We start from the raw sequence: 17350 nt of genomic DNA, 5'->3' as shown, positions 1-17350 counted from the left end.
TCAAACGAGGTCAGCAACATTGAGGGGCATCACTTCAATGAAGGTGCTGTGGAATATCTCAATGTCTCAAAGAGTCCTCTTGTCTTCTTCTGTCACCATGTTAATAGCCACACTCTTATGGCCAAACTGACTACCTTGACCAATTCTGTGGATGTAGTTTTCCCTGTTGGTGAGAAGGTCATAGTTTATGTCTAAGGAGACCTGCTGCACATCAATACTTCTGGCCAACAGGTCAGTGGTAGTCAATACTCTGCTAGAACCAGACCGGAAGTCCCTCACGATCATATCTCGTTCCTTTTGGTCCATGTCTCCATGCACGGCAGAAACAGTGAAATCCCAGGCATGCATCTTCTCAGTCAACCAGTCCACCTTCCCTCTGGTATTAATGAAGACTACTGCCTGGGTGATAGTCAGGATCCCATACAAGTCACACAATCAAGCTTCCACTCCTCTCGCTCCACACTGATGTAGAATTGGTGTATGCCCTCCAGGGTCAACTCTTCCTTCTCGACAAGAAACCAAATGGGGTCTCTCATGAACTTCTTGGTCATCTCAAGGATGCCAGAAGGCATTGTAGCAGACAACAAAACTACGCGTGTGTTACTGTTAAGCTCTTGGAATATATCATAGAGCTGGTCCTTGAACCCACAACTGAACATTTCATCTGCTTCATCCAGCACAAACATCTTGATGTATTTAGGGGACAAGTATTTCCGGTTAAGCATATCAAACACCCAACCAGGGGTGCTCACGGTGATATGGGAGAACTTCCATTTGCAGCTTCCACACCTCAGCACACACGTTGGTTCCCTCAGTACAGGCATGAGAAGAGGCACCCATGTAGTCTCTTAATGCAGTAAGGACCTTTCATATCTGCTGAGCCAATTCACGAATGGGTGCCAGAATCGAAGCCCGAGTAGCCTTTAGATCTAACTCAATCTGTTGCAAAATTGATGTGGCAAACATAGCTGTTTTCCCAGTCCCAGAGTGGGCTTGAGCAATCACATCATAACCCTTGGTACAAGGAAGAGTAGCTCACTGCTGGATGGCAGAGGGCTTCTCCAAACCACAGGTATGGATACCACAGAGGAGGGATTCTGAGAGATTCACGTCATCGAAGCTATCCACAGTCTCATTCCAGTCACTCTCGATGATGCCTTCAGGCCCCATCCCATCACGGCCATTGTCTCTGGATCGAGAATCCTGACTCTCAGACATGATCCTTAGAATCTCCAAATTTTATCTTTGTGGAAGAATTTTATATTTAATTTATTAGAAATTATGTTGATGGCAGTTTTACAACATCAGTCACCTATCATATAACTGTGGTATATTCCTCATGTGTTAAAAAGATTTATTTAAGGTTATATCCATAAAATGTTACTCTGTTACCCATAGTTGTCTTAATATTTTAAGCTTATTTCTAAATAACTTATATAAGTTTCATATTATAATTATACCAACATTCAAGTAATGTTTTACATATCTCTCTTTTTTTCAAAGCAATAGTAACAAAACAAAACAAAACAAAATGAACGTCATAAAAGCCAAGTAAAAGACCAATAGAACAAAACAAAACAAAAAGTCAAAATAAAATAAATACTCCAGCCTGGAGTTCACTTGTCTTGGCTAATTATCCCTGGGCATGGGCCCTGCCCTGGAGTGTGACTGATACACATAATGACATTCTACTGAAGGTGACTGCCTTTCCCTTTGCCAGTGGGTTTCAGTGGTAAGTACCATGGTGCCTTTAGTTCTATAGCTCTGTAACATAACTTGAAATCTGTTGGCAATATTTCCAGCAGTTCAGGGTTGATTTAGCTATACGATTTTTTGTCTTTCTATATGATGCTGAATATTGATTTTTCAGAGTTGTAATTTTGATGGGGATTGCACTGAACCTTAGATTGCTTTTAGTAGCACGGCCATTTTCATAATATGAATCCTACGGACCCATGAGCATGGGGGAATCTTTCCACTTCTGCTGTGATTTTAGTTAATGCATTTAATGTCTCAGAGTTTTATTAAACAGCTTTTTCATTTGCTTTGTGAGCGTTTATGCCAGGATTATCTTTAGGCTATTATAAAAGATACTGTTTTTCTCTCTCAACATGTTTGTCATTTTTATATAGGAAGGATACTGATTTTTTATGTTAATTTTGCATCCTGCTACTTTGTTCAAAGTGTTTGTCAATAATAGAAGTTTCTTTGTAAAATATTTAGAATCACTTATGTATAAAATCATATCATTTACAAATAAATATACTTTGACCCCTTGTTTTCCAATTTTTATCCTCATTGATCTCCTTCAGCTGTCTTATTGGTTTGGCTAAACCTTCAAGTACTATATGAAATAGCTATGAAGAGAGTGGACATCTCTGACTTGTTCCTGATTTTAGTGGAATTGTTTGAGTCCATTTGCTTGTGATACCCATTTCTGTCCATCCTACATGGTGAAATGTATGTTTTGGGTGCAGCAGAAAGATGGTCATAGTTTCTATTCTAATCTGTTAGTTTGTAAATATTTATTTTGGCAATTGAGACCATTAGCATTGAGAGTTATTAATGAGCAGCGTTACTGATTCCTATTATTTTGATGTTGTGTGGATTCCTCCATTTTTTGATTAACTGTTGTTGAATAATTTATTTCTTGTGTCATTTTGGTATAATTTACTTCTTCAGACTGGTTTCATTCTAGTGTCTTTTGTAGAACTGGATTTGTAGATTAAATTTTTCTTGAATTTTTTTATTGTAGTTCTTTTTCATCATTTGTGAGTAATAGTTTTGCTTAGTATAGTAATGTGGACTGGCATCTGTGGTCTTTTAGAGCATCTTTCCAGGCTTTCCTGGCTCTCAGAGTCTCCACTGAGAAGTCAGGTGTTATTTTTTTTTTTAATGAAGGTTGTTTATTTTTAATTTATTCCACTTTACATCCTGATTGTAGACCCTCCCTTGCCTCCTCCCAGTCCCCGCTTCTCTCTCTCCATCCTTCCCCTAGTTCTCAGAAGGGGGAACCAAGCATCCCCCCTACCATCTGACCCCAGCATATCAAGTTTCATCAGGACTGCCTTCATCCTCTTCCTCTGTGGGATGACACGGACTCCCAGACAGGGTGAAGTGATCAATGAGTGAGAAACAAGGTCCATCCATGTCAAAGGCAGACACTACACTCTATAATATGGGGCTAATATGGAGACTGTGCTGCCTATCGGCTACATCAGATCAGGGGGTCTAGGGTCTCTCCATGCATGGTCCTTGGTTGGTGCACTAGTCTCTGTAGGCCCCCCTGGGCCGAGCTTTGTTGTCTCTGATTATGGCACTCCTGTCCCCTTTAGGTCCTTCTGTCCCCCAACTCTTCCCTAAGTTACCCTGTGCTCTGCCCCAAAGTTTGGCTGTGAGTCTCAGCATGTGTTTTGATCCCTTGCTGGTTGAAGTTTTCAGAGAACTCTATGGTAGGTTCTTGTCCTGTTCCCTCTTTTCAAGTACTTCTGGTATCTATTCTAGTTGCCCTTCTAAATGAGCATTAAGCATCCTGTGTAAGGTCCTCCTGTTTATTTTTTATTTTTATTTTTTATTTTATTATTATTTTTTTTAGCTTCTTTAGCTCTGTAGATTGTACTGTGCTTATCCTGTATTATATGCTAATATGCATGTTTTTCTGGTTATGGGATACCTGACTCAGGATGATCATTTATAGTTCCATCTATATGCCTGCAAATTTCAAGATTTCTTTGTTTTTAATATCTGAGTAATATTCCATTTATGTAAATGTACCACAATTTCTTTATCCATTCTTCATTTGAGGGACATCTAGGCTGTTTACAGATTCTGGTTATTATGAATAAGGCTGCTATGAATATACTTGAGCAAATGTCCTTGTTGTATGGTGGAGCATCTTTTGGGTATATGCCCAGGAGTGGTATATCTGGGTCTTGAAGTAGAGTTATTCCCACTTTTTCTGAGGAAGCACCAGATTGATTTCCAAAGTGGTTGTACAAGTTTGTACTCCCACCAGCAATGGAGGAGTGTTCATTGTACTCAGCATCCTCTCCAACATGTGCTCTCACTTGGGTTTTTTTTTTTTTATCTTAGCCATTCTTATGGATGTAAGATGGAACCTCAGAGTTGTTTTGATTTGCAGTTCCCTGATGTCTAAGGATGTTGAGCATTTCTTTAGGTGTTCCTCAGTCATTTGATATTCCTCTGTTGAGAATTCTCTCTTTAGCTCTGCACTCAATTTTTAATTGGATTATTTGGTTTGTTGGTGTTTAATTTCAGAGGGCTAATATCCAAAATATATGAAGTCAGACTTGGTCTTGTTCTCTGTTGCTGTAAGTGTCCTTTCTTCAGTCTGCACATTTAGTGCTTTGATAACTATGCATTATGGGACCTTTCTTTTCTAATTCTGCCTACTTGGTATTCTATATGGTTCTTGTTTTTAGTTGTCTTGATTTATTTTAGTTGTCTTTATATTTAGTTGTCTTGATTTAGTTGTCTTTAAATTGGGGAAATTCTTTCAAGATTTTCTTAAAAGTTTTTCCAGGCCTGGTTTTCCATTCTACTTCTATACCTATTATTCTTAGGTTTTGTCTTTTCATAGTTTCTCAGACTCTCTGAATTTCCTGTGCCTGGATTTTTAAAATATTTACCATTTTCTCTGACTGAGCTATTTATTTTCTCTACCTTGTTTTCAAGACTTGACATCCTTTCTTCCATATCTTTTATTCTTTTGCTGAGTCCTAACCTCTGTGTTTTCTTTTAATTTTTTATCTTAAATTTTTAATTTCTATGTGTATACTAGCCTGGGTTTTCTTTAGTAATTGTATTCTTATTTAAATTTTATTTTCTTGTCTTGAATTTTTTCATTATTGTATTCAACTGTTTATGTTTTCACAGTCTTCATTAGGGCATTTATCTATATCCTATTTAAGGTCCTTGAACATACAATTTCTGAAGTCCATGACTTGTGCTTCGGGAGTTATGATGTTTAAAGTTTTTCTTGGTGTAGATATATGTTTTCATCTTTGTTGGGTTAGTGTTTCATTCTTTGTTTATTATTACTTAGTCTGCATCCTAGGCAAGTGGTGGCTGTATGGTCCTTGGTAGAGTGCTTCTTCAAGTCAGCAGGTGTCAGAACATGAAGGAGACAGGTTTAGAGGAAAGGCTGAGAGAGTTAGGGATGGGGTAGAACTAGGAAGTCCCTGGGTTCACAGAATGGGGTAGAGTCCCCAGGGATGCGGTTTGATGGGAGAAGAGCTCTGCAGGCAGGCTGCAGCAGTACTGCGGTCTTTTAAAAGATGAATTTAGTGATTTGCATCCTATCACAACCATTGGTTTTTGTTCTGTGCTATTTAGCTCCCTGAGTACTTTTTGAGGGACTGGCATGTGTTTAAGGGTGTAAATATGTGTGGTGTGCTCCCTGTATGGAATGCATTCTCTTTGTGACATGGGCACAAAGCCTGCTTATGACAGTCAGAGGAGGGGAGTAGCATTTGTGAAAGCAGTGTTTGTCTACCACAGATGCCAAGCAAAGCAGAAGGGAGAGAAAAACTATCTCTACTATAAAGGGGAATCTGATGAAAAATGGAGATGAACTTGAATTAAATTTTTTATTACTAAGATTTGAACTCTGAACTCCAAAGAAAACAAATCTTATTTTCCCCTTCATAAAAGTCTCCCTCGAGCTTTCTTATCATTTTCATCTTGTCATTGCCTTTCCTTTCATTTAGTCTGTTTCATGAGGAGTCTTTTTTAGAGCTTATTTGTTAGTTCCTCCTTCCAGCAAAGGACACCTTAGATATGGCTCCTCCTCTCCATTGTTCATGATTCTATATAGATTTATTAGAGAGGAAGAAATAAGTAAATGTATGACTATCATAATTGTGATTACTGTCTTAGAAATCACCTTTAAAGATTCTTGTAGAGTTTATAACAGTGCTACAGTGTCACAGACCTCAAATCACAGTAGTGGATCTGTAGGCATTGTTCTGCCCAAATTCCCTTTGGGACTAAAGCAATTAATTTCTTTTTTAAATTTTTTATTTAAGTAATTTAATCAGATTATATCTCAATTGTTATCCTCTCACTTGTGTCTTCCCATTCTCCCTCCCTCTTTTATCCTATTCTCCTCCCCTAGGTCTGTGACAGAAGGGGACCTTGTCCCTCACTATAAGGTCACAGCCTATCAGGTCTCTTCCTGGTAGCCTAAAGCAGGTTCTTTAGGCAGATTTGGTCCTGACTCTTGGGTTACTTCACAAAACTGCATCTAATGCTTCATCATGAATGCTGTGCCATAGGTCAGAAATTGCAATGCTTACAAACACATCTCAACAACCAATTTCCAAGGCATTTTTCTCCTTTCTGTGTAGTCATGTGAAAAATGACATATCTAGGGTCCTTTGGTGAACTCCTTTGTGTCTCTGGCTGAGGATAAAGCCAACCTAAGGGTAAAACAGTCATATAGTGCATAAAGTTCTCTAAGTAGTATTGCAAATGGAGTGCAAGAATTTCTATTAGGGCCTATTTTAGCAAACGGAAACAAATATATGAAAAACATGCAATAACGTTGTTTTCTTTTTTGTATTGAGGCCGGTTTAGTATATAATAGCCAGCCTCAAAGTAGTATGGCTTAAAATAACTACTACTTCATTTACTATTCTAGGGATATGAAATTTGGTCTCAATTGGGCTGAGAGTTTTGAGACGTAGGCATGTTCACCCCCATGCTTGGAGTCAGCTGTGGCTCTGTGCTGGTCTGGCTGGTGTATAACGAGTAGTTTCAGCCGGGCTGACAACTTCTCTGTGTCTCCTAGCAAGCTGGGTTGGTTTTGCTCACATGATTGTATTCCAAGACTCCAAATTGGCATAACATCAATTTTTTTCTGTGGCCTTTTGGGTCATATGAAGCAACAATGCTATACTAGATTCAAAGTTAAGGGAGCAGGATCTACACCATGACAGTAATAATCCAGTGGAGCAGGCTGCAAATGAAGGTTTGAACAATTCTGACCATTTTTACTAGTACTTTGTCTCTAGCACTGAAGCATTTAGAGAAAACTATTGTCCCTGTTTTGTAGTTTTAATGTTTTTTTTCCTATTGTTTTTTTAAAGTGAAGCTTATTCACACACTGACATAGGTAATTTTGGAGATTCAGTTTCAGAATTTCATCCATAGGTTTTTATCACAAGAGGAAAAATGATGTGGGACAAGTGACGTTTTATAAAAATTTCAACATTATGAATTGACCCAAGACATTCATTTTCTGTGCCAAAATGTCTTATTTTCCGTCTCTGCTCAATAAAGAAGCAAATTTCTTTTGAACTTTCCATATTGTTATAAAACTGAGAGTATTAATTGAGTTGTTAATATATACTTGCTTTTTAGATATTAGTCTTTTTAAGTGATATTTTGTGCTTTGGATTATGAGGATAGAAAGGATTGTGTAAAAATTGAAGGCTGTTACATATTATATATATATATATATATGTATATATATATCAGAATGTTATATTATATATAATATATAGATATATTATACATTATACTCCACATATGAGCTCCACAAGAAGCCACATATGATTGGTGGTTGTGGTTTACCTTTTCCACAATAAGATAGGACCATTGCACAAACTGTGGTATTAGTGAAGCTTGTTGAGCTGAACAGTGTATAACACACACCTTTCCTTGTTACCTCTGCAGAAGGGGATCATATGGGTGCCAGCAATGAGTGGGGGACCTGGGAATGAAATTCATTAGTCTCTGGTGTACAGGCTAAGGAAAGGCACTAGTAGAATAAGCAGTGTGGGGAGGTGGTCAGGGATATCATTTAGAATTTAATTAAAGCCACGGTCTGCATTTCAAATCTTAAAACCTGAAAAATAAGAACAGTATATGCTGGTATTTGCAGACCTAGGCCCTGGTCATAGCTTTGTCACTATCATGTATCTCAGGATACCTGTAATCATCAGGAAGTCAGTTTCTTCTTCTCTGAGATAGAGGTGTAAACACTTATGTAAGTCTGAAAGAATGATAGCATGTGTCAGCACTGTGAGACAGCCTTGTAAGAATGTATGACATTCTTCTCACGGCTGTCATGATGAAAGAGAGAGGCAGAAAGCCACTTGCCGTGAGAAGAAATCTTTGTTGCTGTTGTTGTTTTGACAATGTCTTATGTTTCACATACTGGTCTTGAACTTTGTATACAGTCAAGGATGAGTTTCAACTCTGATCTTCCTAACTCTGTCTCTGTAGTGCTGGCATCACAAGGGTGCACCACTATGCTCAGTTTTATGTGTTTCTGGGGCTAGGCTTGTGTTTCATGCATGATCAGCAAGCACTCTACTAACTGGGTTACATCACCAGCATTTGTTTCACTTTTGTTTTAGTGAGAGCACTGTATGTAGCCCAGATTGGACACCAAGTTATTATGTGGCCAAGGCTAACCTTGAACTCTTGATCTTCCTGTTTCTACTGCTATGCAAGTGATGGGATTACAGTCATGTGCTGCCTTGCCTAGTGGAGAGTGGATATCTTATGGTAATTTATACTTTGTTTATGTGGTGAAAGTACTTATGAACAGTTTCAGTTATAGGGTTGTTTGGGCTTCCATACACAAATCTTTCCAATGACAGCATGTGGCTTCCTGAACTTCCCAATTGGAGCAATTCTCTGCTGAGGACTTGAGGTCAAAGCAACCTTTTTTTTTTCCTTCTGAAGGGGAGTGGTTTCCAGACAAAGTCTCATTATGTAGCCCTGACTGCCTTGGAACTAATTATGTAGACCAGGCTGGCCTTGAACACACAGCGCTCCATCTGCCTTTCCTTCCCAAGTGCTCCTCTGGGATTAAAAGCTTGGGCTACTATGCCCAGCTCAAGGCAAACATTGTGGATAGAGCAAAAAATAACCTTCTCTCACTTGTCCTTGACTATTTTTGGTAACAAAGTGTGCAGGAAACTTTATATCAACAAAAAGAGCTACAACAATAGCCAGAGATAAGCAGAAGAAAGATGTTCTTTCAAACATCCTGGGGAATTTGAAACTCCTTTGAGTGAACAATGTGGATTTTGGATTTCTTGCCTTGTATAATGTCTCATGGAAAGTCTTAGTACTCTTCAAAAATAGAGTGATTGTGAATGCATTTCAGGCAGAGCAAGTCATCTTTGAGTCAATGTTTTCACCCTTCACATGTCCCGGCTTTGTAGTATGCGGAACTGGAAGGGACAGCCAGATACCAGTGGGAAGGGTACGGACCATGGAATGTCTCACTAAAAATCCTGGGTAGATGAAACTTCGCTGTGATGTTTATAGTGAAACTAACAGTAATATACATATTTATACGCTGTCTAGTGGAAGCCCAACCCTAGCAATTGACATATATACCCAGTGTCCACAAGAGGCCCAAGGCTAGGAATTGAGAAGTACACACAATACAAAGCCAAAGCCTGGTCCTAGAAATTACCATGTACCACAATCTGGTGTGTCAGACTTTTCCTTGAGGATGCCAGGCATTTGCCTTTGAAAACATGAACAAATAGCCAGTCAGTGGTGTTGCACTGCATCCCTTTACTCCCAGCACTCCGGAGGCAAAGGCATGTGGAGTCGTAACGCCAGCCTGACAGTTACTTCACTGGCATGTGTTCCTGACTTTCTTAGGGAGAAGAGCCCATCGTTTTGTTATCCCATGATGCTGGAAGGATGGGATCCATCATTTGTTTCTTAGCCAGACAGACATGAAGAATCATTCCAACCATACTGTGGCCAAGTGCCCTGCATTGGGCTGTGATTTTTTTATTTAGCGCTTTGACATAGCTAAAATAGCTCAGCTTCAACACCAGCTTTTAGAATAAGATTTTCAAAATAATGACTAGCTCACCATGTAAACCAGCACAGTTCTGGGGGTAGAGGGGCACTGTGCACTAATTGTGTACAGACAACCCCAGCACCTGTTTTCTAAGTACTTTGAGCAGTCACTCTATGAATGAGATTAAAAGACAGTCAATCTAGAATTAATAGACCCACATTTTCCAGAGAAGAATTTCAGGATAAGAAATAGCCAGATGGAACTTAGCTTTGTCTGCTCCAGCAATGGTTATCTCCCACACAACAAGAGAATGCACACTTAGGTGACAGTTTCTCTCACCCTTCATTGACCTTATTCTAAGCCATGTCACTGAGTCACCATGTCAGGGTGACATGAGGAAACCAAAAAAAACTGCTTGCTTATGGACCAAATATCTATCCTAATTCAAGCTCTTATTCTTTCTAATTCTTAAAAGCCTTCTAACTGTGCTTAAAATTTGCAAATTGTACTACAGAAAAAACACCAGATGTTCCTAAGAGGCAATCTAGCAAGAATGTGCACAGTATCACATTTTATTGACTTGGTCTCTAAAAGAAGGCAAGGACATGAGGCGTGAGGTCAAAGGAGGCAGACTAGGTGAGGAGATGAGCTGTTGTGACAAGAAGGGACCCCAGGTGGCTTTACCCCAAAGGATTCAGGAACATATTCCAATATGACAATGTGGCTTCATTATTTGCCCCTTCCTCTCTTCAGTCCTTCACCCTCTTGCCTGTCATCTGTTCTTGTTACCAGAAAATTATTGTTGATTTATAACAATGCCGTTGATTAGCTAACACACTGCCTTGTATTCAGTATCTTATTAAAAGGAACATAAGTCCGCTTCTTAGTTATCTTGACAGTTTAGATAGTAACTTTCGTTCATCCTAATCTCTCTGGGAATAAATAAATCCTCTTTGTTTGAATTTTTTTCCTCATCAGTAAGTAAAGCAAAGATAATGTTTGTTTTGGTGAGGTCTTTTGATAACACCTATTCAACCACCTCTAATGAGGGATAGGTTTTGGGAAGAGATAGCTAAAGGCTGCCATTTCTTTGGCATCTCTTATTGTATATTAGGCATCTGTTGATTAATGCTTTGGTGTAGCCCTAGAGGCATTGACAGGAGGGGACGGTTAATTATTATGAGAGTTACACACATAGAGTTGTGATGTTATAATAGTCAACTAAAAAGCTGGCTATATTAACCTTATTTCCCAGATTGTCTCAGAACAGATTGTTAAACCAGGAAATACATGTAACTGATGGCGGTTTGGACACAGAATCCAGGAAGAGAATGCAGGAGAAAAATATTATACATGCTTGCTGTGTTGGCCAAATGGAGAGCTCATCATGGCCAAGCATGGGTACCTGACTTTGGGTCCTCCTTGAGGAAGAATTAAAGTGACAGGAAGAAGACTTCTGTGTTTTGAAGTGAGTGAGCACAAGTGAACTCTGACCAAATAAAAACACACAATGACTTCTCTAGAAATTCTCCATTATCCTTAAATGCTCCATTGATCTTCATTAGAACCAGAATTTATAAATTCTAATTTCAGGATACAGTGGAATTGAAATCAATTCACGGAATTTTATGCAAATTTGCTTTGAGAGAGTCTCATTATGTAATTCAGGCTGATCTTGAAATTTCTCTCCTCCATCCCTAGTGAATGATTGGGTTACAGCTATATTACTATACTCAGTAAAATCTCTTTTAAAAATGCTTTCATTTATTGTTTTGGAATTTCATGCAGTATATTTTGACCATATTCATTCCCAACTGTCAGCTCCTCCCAGATTTTTATATATCTGTATACACATAATTTCATGAATATTCTCCTCTCTCAAAACAAAACCACAGCAATAATACAACATAATAAAATAAAACAAAATAATAATAACAACAAAACCCATAAATTCCTACTGTGATTACTCCTGAGTGTGGGACCTGTCTTGGGATGTGGCTGATATACCAAGTGTCACTCCACTGAATAAAACTGACTTTCACTCATTCAAGAACAATGACAACATATTCTTGGCCAAGAGTAAAATGTTGTGCCAACCTTCCCTCTCCAGACTGTGAATTTGACTGCCCTGAGTCTTGGACATGCTGTGTAGTCTCTGTATATTCACACATGCATGTGCTGCTGTGTCTGGAAACACTGTTTCCTTGAAGTCATCTGACTACTGTGACTTTTGTAATCTTTCCACTTCTCCCACCTCAGGTTAGATAGGTCATGTCCCCTGGGATAAACCTACTGCTATTCTTCTTCCAAAGGAACACAGTAATAAATAATTCCTAGTGACATATTGCTATCTCCAGAGATTGTTGCATTGCTCAACCCTTATCAGAGAAGATTGCTTTTATAATAATTGGCAAATTATACTGAAACCCAAAACTGATGAATGTGCAAACAATGAGAGGCTTTGGAGTGCTCATCCCTGGATGAGATCCTTTTCCACCTCTCAAGAATCTTGAATCTGTTCAGTAAAGTTTCTTAATATCTGAAAGTTCTTTCCTTGTTTTATTGATGGAGAAACTGGAATTTCTATCTGTGGTATAAGGCAAACAATGAGAAACTTTGGCATTCTTAGGTCAGACTTTCATGTTCATTTTGACTTATGATAAAGATAGTTGTCCTCAGGATAGATCTGTCTATACAATATGATATTTCATTGTAACAGGTGTGACTGTCAGTACCATGAGAACATCAGGAGGAAACAATGCCTTTAGAAGAACATTCTTTATTTCTTTAAATTACAAACAAATAGATGCATATAGGTTATTAATTAAATTTACCTTCCATAGTAGAGTCTTTTCTATTGTTGACATCACTGAAATTTCATCTTGGTGTGTGAAAAAATTTGGGCCCAAGAATGTACAGCACCATATCCACCTGTGCTCTGAGAATAGAGACACGAATCTGTATCAGCCACAGGCCACCCCAATTGCTTCCCATGTTGTGGGCACTAATTCTGAACAACTTAAGTACACAAATCATGTTCTCTGTCTTCTACACTCATAGTCTAGAGCAGGGATTCCTAGAAAAGATGTTAGGTGAATATGCCCAAAGCTGAGGACTGTTATTTCCCAGGGTAATTTTCTCTACTGGCCTTCCAAAAGAATCCATTGAGATTTGATTGGCAGGGAGGAGGCAGAGCTTATTACTCTCAGGAGGTTGCTGTCAACAAATATAATGAGAAACAGATGCCAAGACTCCGCCTTGTTCTTTCCTTTATGCCTCATCTAGATTCCTTTCCCAAACCATGGCCACAGGTTAATTTTCTTGCTAAGGAACCCAGCCATACTGCAGATCTTCAAGGCAACTTCTTTTTCATAAGGGACAGTTTCTGTGTCTCCATAAGCTCTTCCTTTGTGGTCTAGCGCAGACAGAATCTTGAGTGTCCTTCAGTGATCCAATAGATCTACCCAAACTATATCTACAGGGAGCTTGACTACTAACTATGATTACTTGTCTGACATTCTATCCCTGCCTTTCATATTTTCTCTTTCTCAGTTTCAACCATCATTGTATAATGCCAAACCCCTTCAATAAACTTTTAATTCAGAGGATACTGATGGTAAATTATGGTGAATCTCTTCTACTACAAGAGGCTATTATAATAAAAATAAGTCTTGAGCACAAAGGAAAATCATAAAGGAATACTATGCTGCCTAAATTGGATGGTGGCATGGTCATCGGTCCAGTAATGGTAGAAATTAAACTTATTCAAAGAGTTGCAGATGGGCTTTATTGGGGCATCCATTTGGGTTAACAAGGGAGACACAGCTCTGACTAAAAGCATGTGAAGCTAGCAGCTCTCTAAACAAAAGAAAGAGGATGCTAATGTAAGAGCTCCCAGGAAGTTCCAATTGAGGTCTTTCATGCAAAAAACAAACAAACAAAAAACAAAAACAATGAAACAAAACAAAACAACAACTCCCCCAAAATACCCAACCAAACAACAAGCAAACCTGCAGAAGGTTGTCTGTACTGACAGGCTGAAGATAATGAGCTTAGTTGTAAGGTAACAGCAAATGGGTCAACTCTGACTAAGATAAGGCAAAGTTTTGTAGGAGGGTCGATGCTGCTTGCAGGCCTTGTCCTTTTACACCAGAACTATTCAGTAAGCTCTGGATCCCTATTTAGGCCTTTGTTTTTTGTTCTGAAAGTATAAAATATTTAGGACCCCTTTAGGGTTCTAGTCCACATTTGCTCATGTTATTCAATTTGGGCATAGCTATCTCATTGTCAGGGATGGCCTGTGGGATTGGCGAGGCTGAGGAGCATGGGAGAATATCACAGAGAGATGGTTTGAAATGTGTTGGGGCTACAGATAATTCTCTATGTTAAGATCATAAGACACATGCTGGGGGCTGTAGAAGATGGGGTTTGGAGAGGCTAGGCAGGAGCCAGATCATCAAATTATTTTGTACGTGGTCAAAGAACCATGTTTTGTGGACAATGGGAACCTGGAGTGCTTTGACATAAAGAGTGATTGATGAGATTTAATTTGCAAAATTTTTCTGGCAGCTCTGTAGATGTTGCATGGTAGAAGAATATGATCCTTGGCAAAAGGACCAAGATGAATCTTGTTGCATCAATTTATGTTGAAACAAAATGGAAAATAAACAATGTGTTATCAGTAAAGTAGAAGAAGAGAGACTGAAGTCAAAGAAGAGGTACCATCTGATGCTGGGCTGGGGGAGAAACTTGTAAAACATTTAGAAAAAAAATCAGAGACCTTATAGGAAAATCAGAAGAGTGGGAACACAAGAGAAGACATTAAAAGAATGGCTTATTGTATTAGTGCTTTTTCTATGCTAACAATGATTTTTACCTTCCTGACAATGACATTTTTCTTAAGCACTACAATCATTCTTTCTACATAGTCCCAAAGTCCCAGCACTAATTCATAAACACATATTACCATCTCACCCATGATGTAAATGTGAGCTGCTACCATACATGAGTTTATTAAGTCATATTGAGGTACATATATGCAATATAGAATGGTAGGATATGCATAGAGCTTATATTCTCATCTTTTAAAAATTAATTCATTGAGATTACATCCCTGTTGTTATCCACTCACTTTTCTCTTCCCATTACCAGTTTCCCTCCCTCTTTTGTCCTATTCTTCTCCCCTAGACCTCTGACAGAAGAGAACCTCCTCCTTCACCATATGACCACAGCATATCAAGTCTCACCCAGATGGCCTGCTTCCCCTTCCTCTGTGTGCTGCCTCACTTCCAAGGGGAAGTGGTCAAATTAGGGGCACCAGAGTTCAGGTCAGAGGCAGTCCCTGCTCTTCTAGTCTTAAAAGCAGATAGAAGTGCAGTAGAGAAGGACTGTACTGAATCTGATGGTGCAGATGTTAAGTCTTACATCTCCAACTCAACATCCATTGTGTGCTGGTATAGGGTTGGGTCCCAGCTCTCCAGCAGTCCTCTGGATTTGCTGGTCTTCAGATATTCCTGTTCAGTCTATTGGTTGTGGCTCTTCTGGGTTGGTGTTGCATGCTGGTAGTTCTATACTTCTGGGTCTCAGTGGCTGGCCTGACTTTAGAAAACATTGTCCCACTGTGTGACATCTCTGGCAACTACATCCTGAGAGATCTGTACCTGACTTTTCTTTGCAGTATTTCTGGAAGCTCCCATGAACTCATACTTTGGCATTCTGTGTGGCTGTAGAATTAGTCACGTGAAAACCAAAGTCTGTCAGGGCAGTGGCATAGGTCACTTTTGGGCTTACTTTAGTGATGTGCTGGGACTGATGCTAACCTGGGAGAAAGTTCCCAGGATTCTCTGAAGTGATTTTTCTTTCATAGGCCTTTGGATTTGTGATGAGAGAGTGCAAAGTTGTCTAAAATGTTCTTGGGAATTTTTTCACATTGTTTTATTCATTAATACCTGGTTACATTTTATCTATGCTAACTTTTGTAGTAAGCAGTTGTGAGGCACAAGCTTACATGTCTATGATGTCACAAGTTATCACATGGTAAGAAAGTCTGCTCATGTGTTTATCTTTGGTCTCACAGCATATTTTTTCCTTTTGTTCTTCTATTTCTTTATTCCTTCCTTCCTTCTTTCCTTTTCCTTCCTTTCTTCTGTCTTCCTTCCTTCCTTTCTTCTGTGTTTCTTTCTTTCTACTTACTTTCTTGTTTTCTTACTTTTGCATCTTCTGAGGATGAAACCCAGGGCCTTATACATGCTAGTCAAATGCTATATCCCTTAACTACTTCCTAAGTCCTCTCCCTATCTTCTTACGGAGCCATCAGCGGTTCATATTGCATCTGTTGTATTATTCCTTCAACCTTTTGAGACCAAAATTCTGAGAAAAGTGCATTTTCTAGGGTGAATTTGTGCACTTAAGGGACCAAAGGCTTAAGACTTAAAGGCCACAGCAAATACGCACCTCCTCCAAATGAAGAAAGTGTTGAACAAGATTTCAGAAACCAATTTTTCACTATCCATCACCACAAGAACCCAGTTCCCATAATGTATGCGGTAAGCAATGGAAGATCTTTAAATAACTGGTCAATAACATAAAATAATGATGGTAGAAGGGTGGGAGGAAAAATCCTTTGTTCTCAATTGCATGGCTTTCTTGGCCTTCACCTCCTCAGGCAGAATTCATATTTTCTGTTTCTTCGGAGTGGGCCATTGTAATAAGACACACTGATGCAGAGGGTTCAGTTTCCGTTGCCGTCTGACACAGACATCATTGGTGCTGTCCTCATGCTACTAAGTTAGTGGAGGAAGATGAAAAAGCCAAGTCACATCAATGTGCATGGAGAGAATAAAGAAGCTGAAGCCCAGGGGACAAGCTTTCTGTTACCTATCAGTTGATGGAGTTAATTATGCATTTCTCTGCTCCTTTTTTTTTTGCATTCAGTTCACAAAGATTCTTTTTTTTCTCCATTTGTACTCTTCTGAGGCTCCAACCAAGTGCTAATTCAGTCTTTTGTCTCCTTCTTAAAATGCATATTTAGTTTTTATGGAGTAAGATAAACCACAGATGCCATGACAGAATATTTGCCTCTCAAGAGCCTGTGTGACTGAGAGATATCAGTGTGTGTGTGTGTGTGTGTGTGTGTGTGTGTGTGTGTGTGTGTGCGTGTATGCTTGAGAGAGAGGCAGACAGACATGGGGGGTAGAGCCTGGCATAGCTTTTGTTGTCATTTCCACCTAAAGCCGGTTACCCTATGGCATGTTACAGTGGAAGAGAATTTTGAGATATTAAATACTTTTCGATAGTCTGACTTTAAACAAGGAAGCTCATTGTCTGACACCTTATTAATGAAAGGACACAAGCATACCAACCACCAAATTTTAAGTATTTTGAGGTGGTGTGGTGGTGTGTGTGTGATTTGTATTATACCTTTGTTCAGCATTCTGTCTGGTAGACGTAAGTGATAAATTTAAGTACTAAGTTTTACTTATTTTGCTCTTAAAATAAGTACAAAATATTTTATGATTGAAATTTTAGCAAAGTCTTGGTTTTTTCCTTAGT

The 17350-nt window shown here is 38.9% G+C and overlaps 1 pseudogene; it reads right to left on the bottom strand.

Moving 5' to 3' along the window:
• On the bottom strand, nt 1–1218 carry LOC127199252 (eukaryotic initiation factor 4A-I-like; annotated as a pseudogene).
• Nucleotides 1219–17350: the final 16132 nt, after the last annotated feature.

The sequence above is a fragment of the Acomys russatus genome, chromosome 1 (genome assembly GCF_903995435.1).
Source record: "Acomys russatus chromosome 1, mAcoRus1.1, whole genome shotgun sequence".
Classification (NCBI taxonomy): Eukaryota; Metazoa; Chordata; class Mammalia; order Rodentia; family Muridae; genus Acomys; species Acomys russatus.
This window is presented reverse-complemented; position numbering and strand designations above follow the sequence as displayed.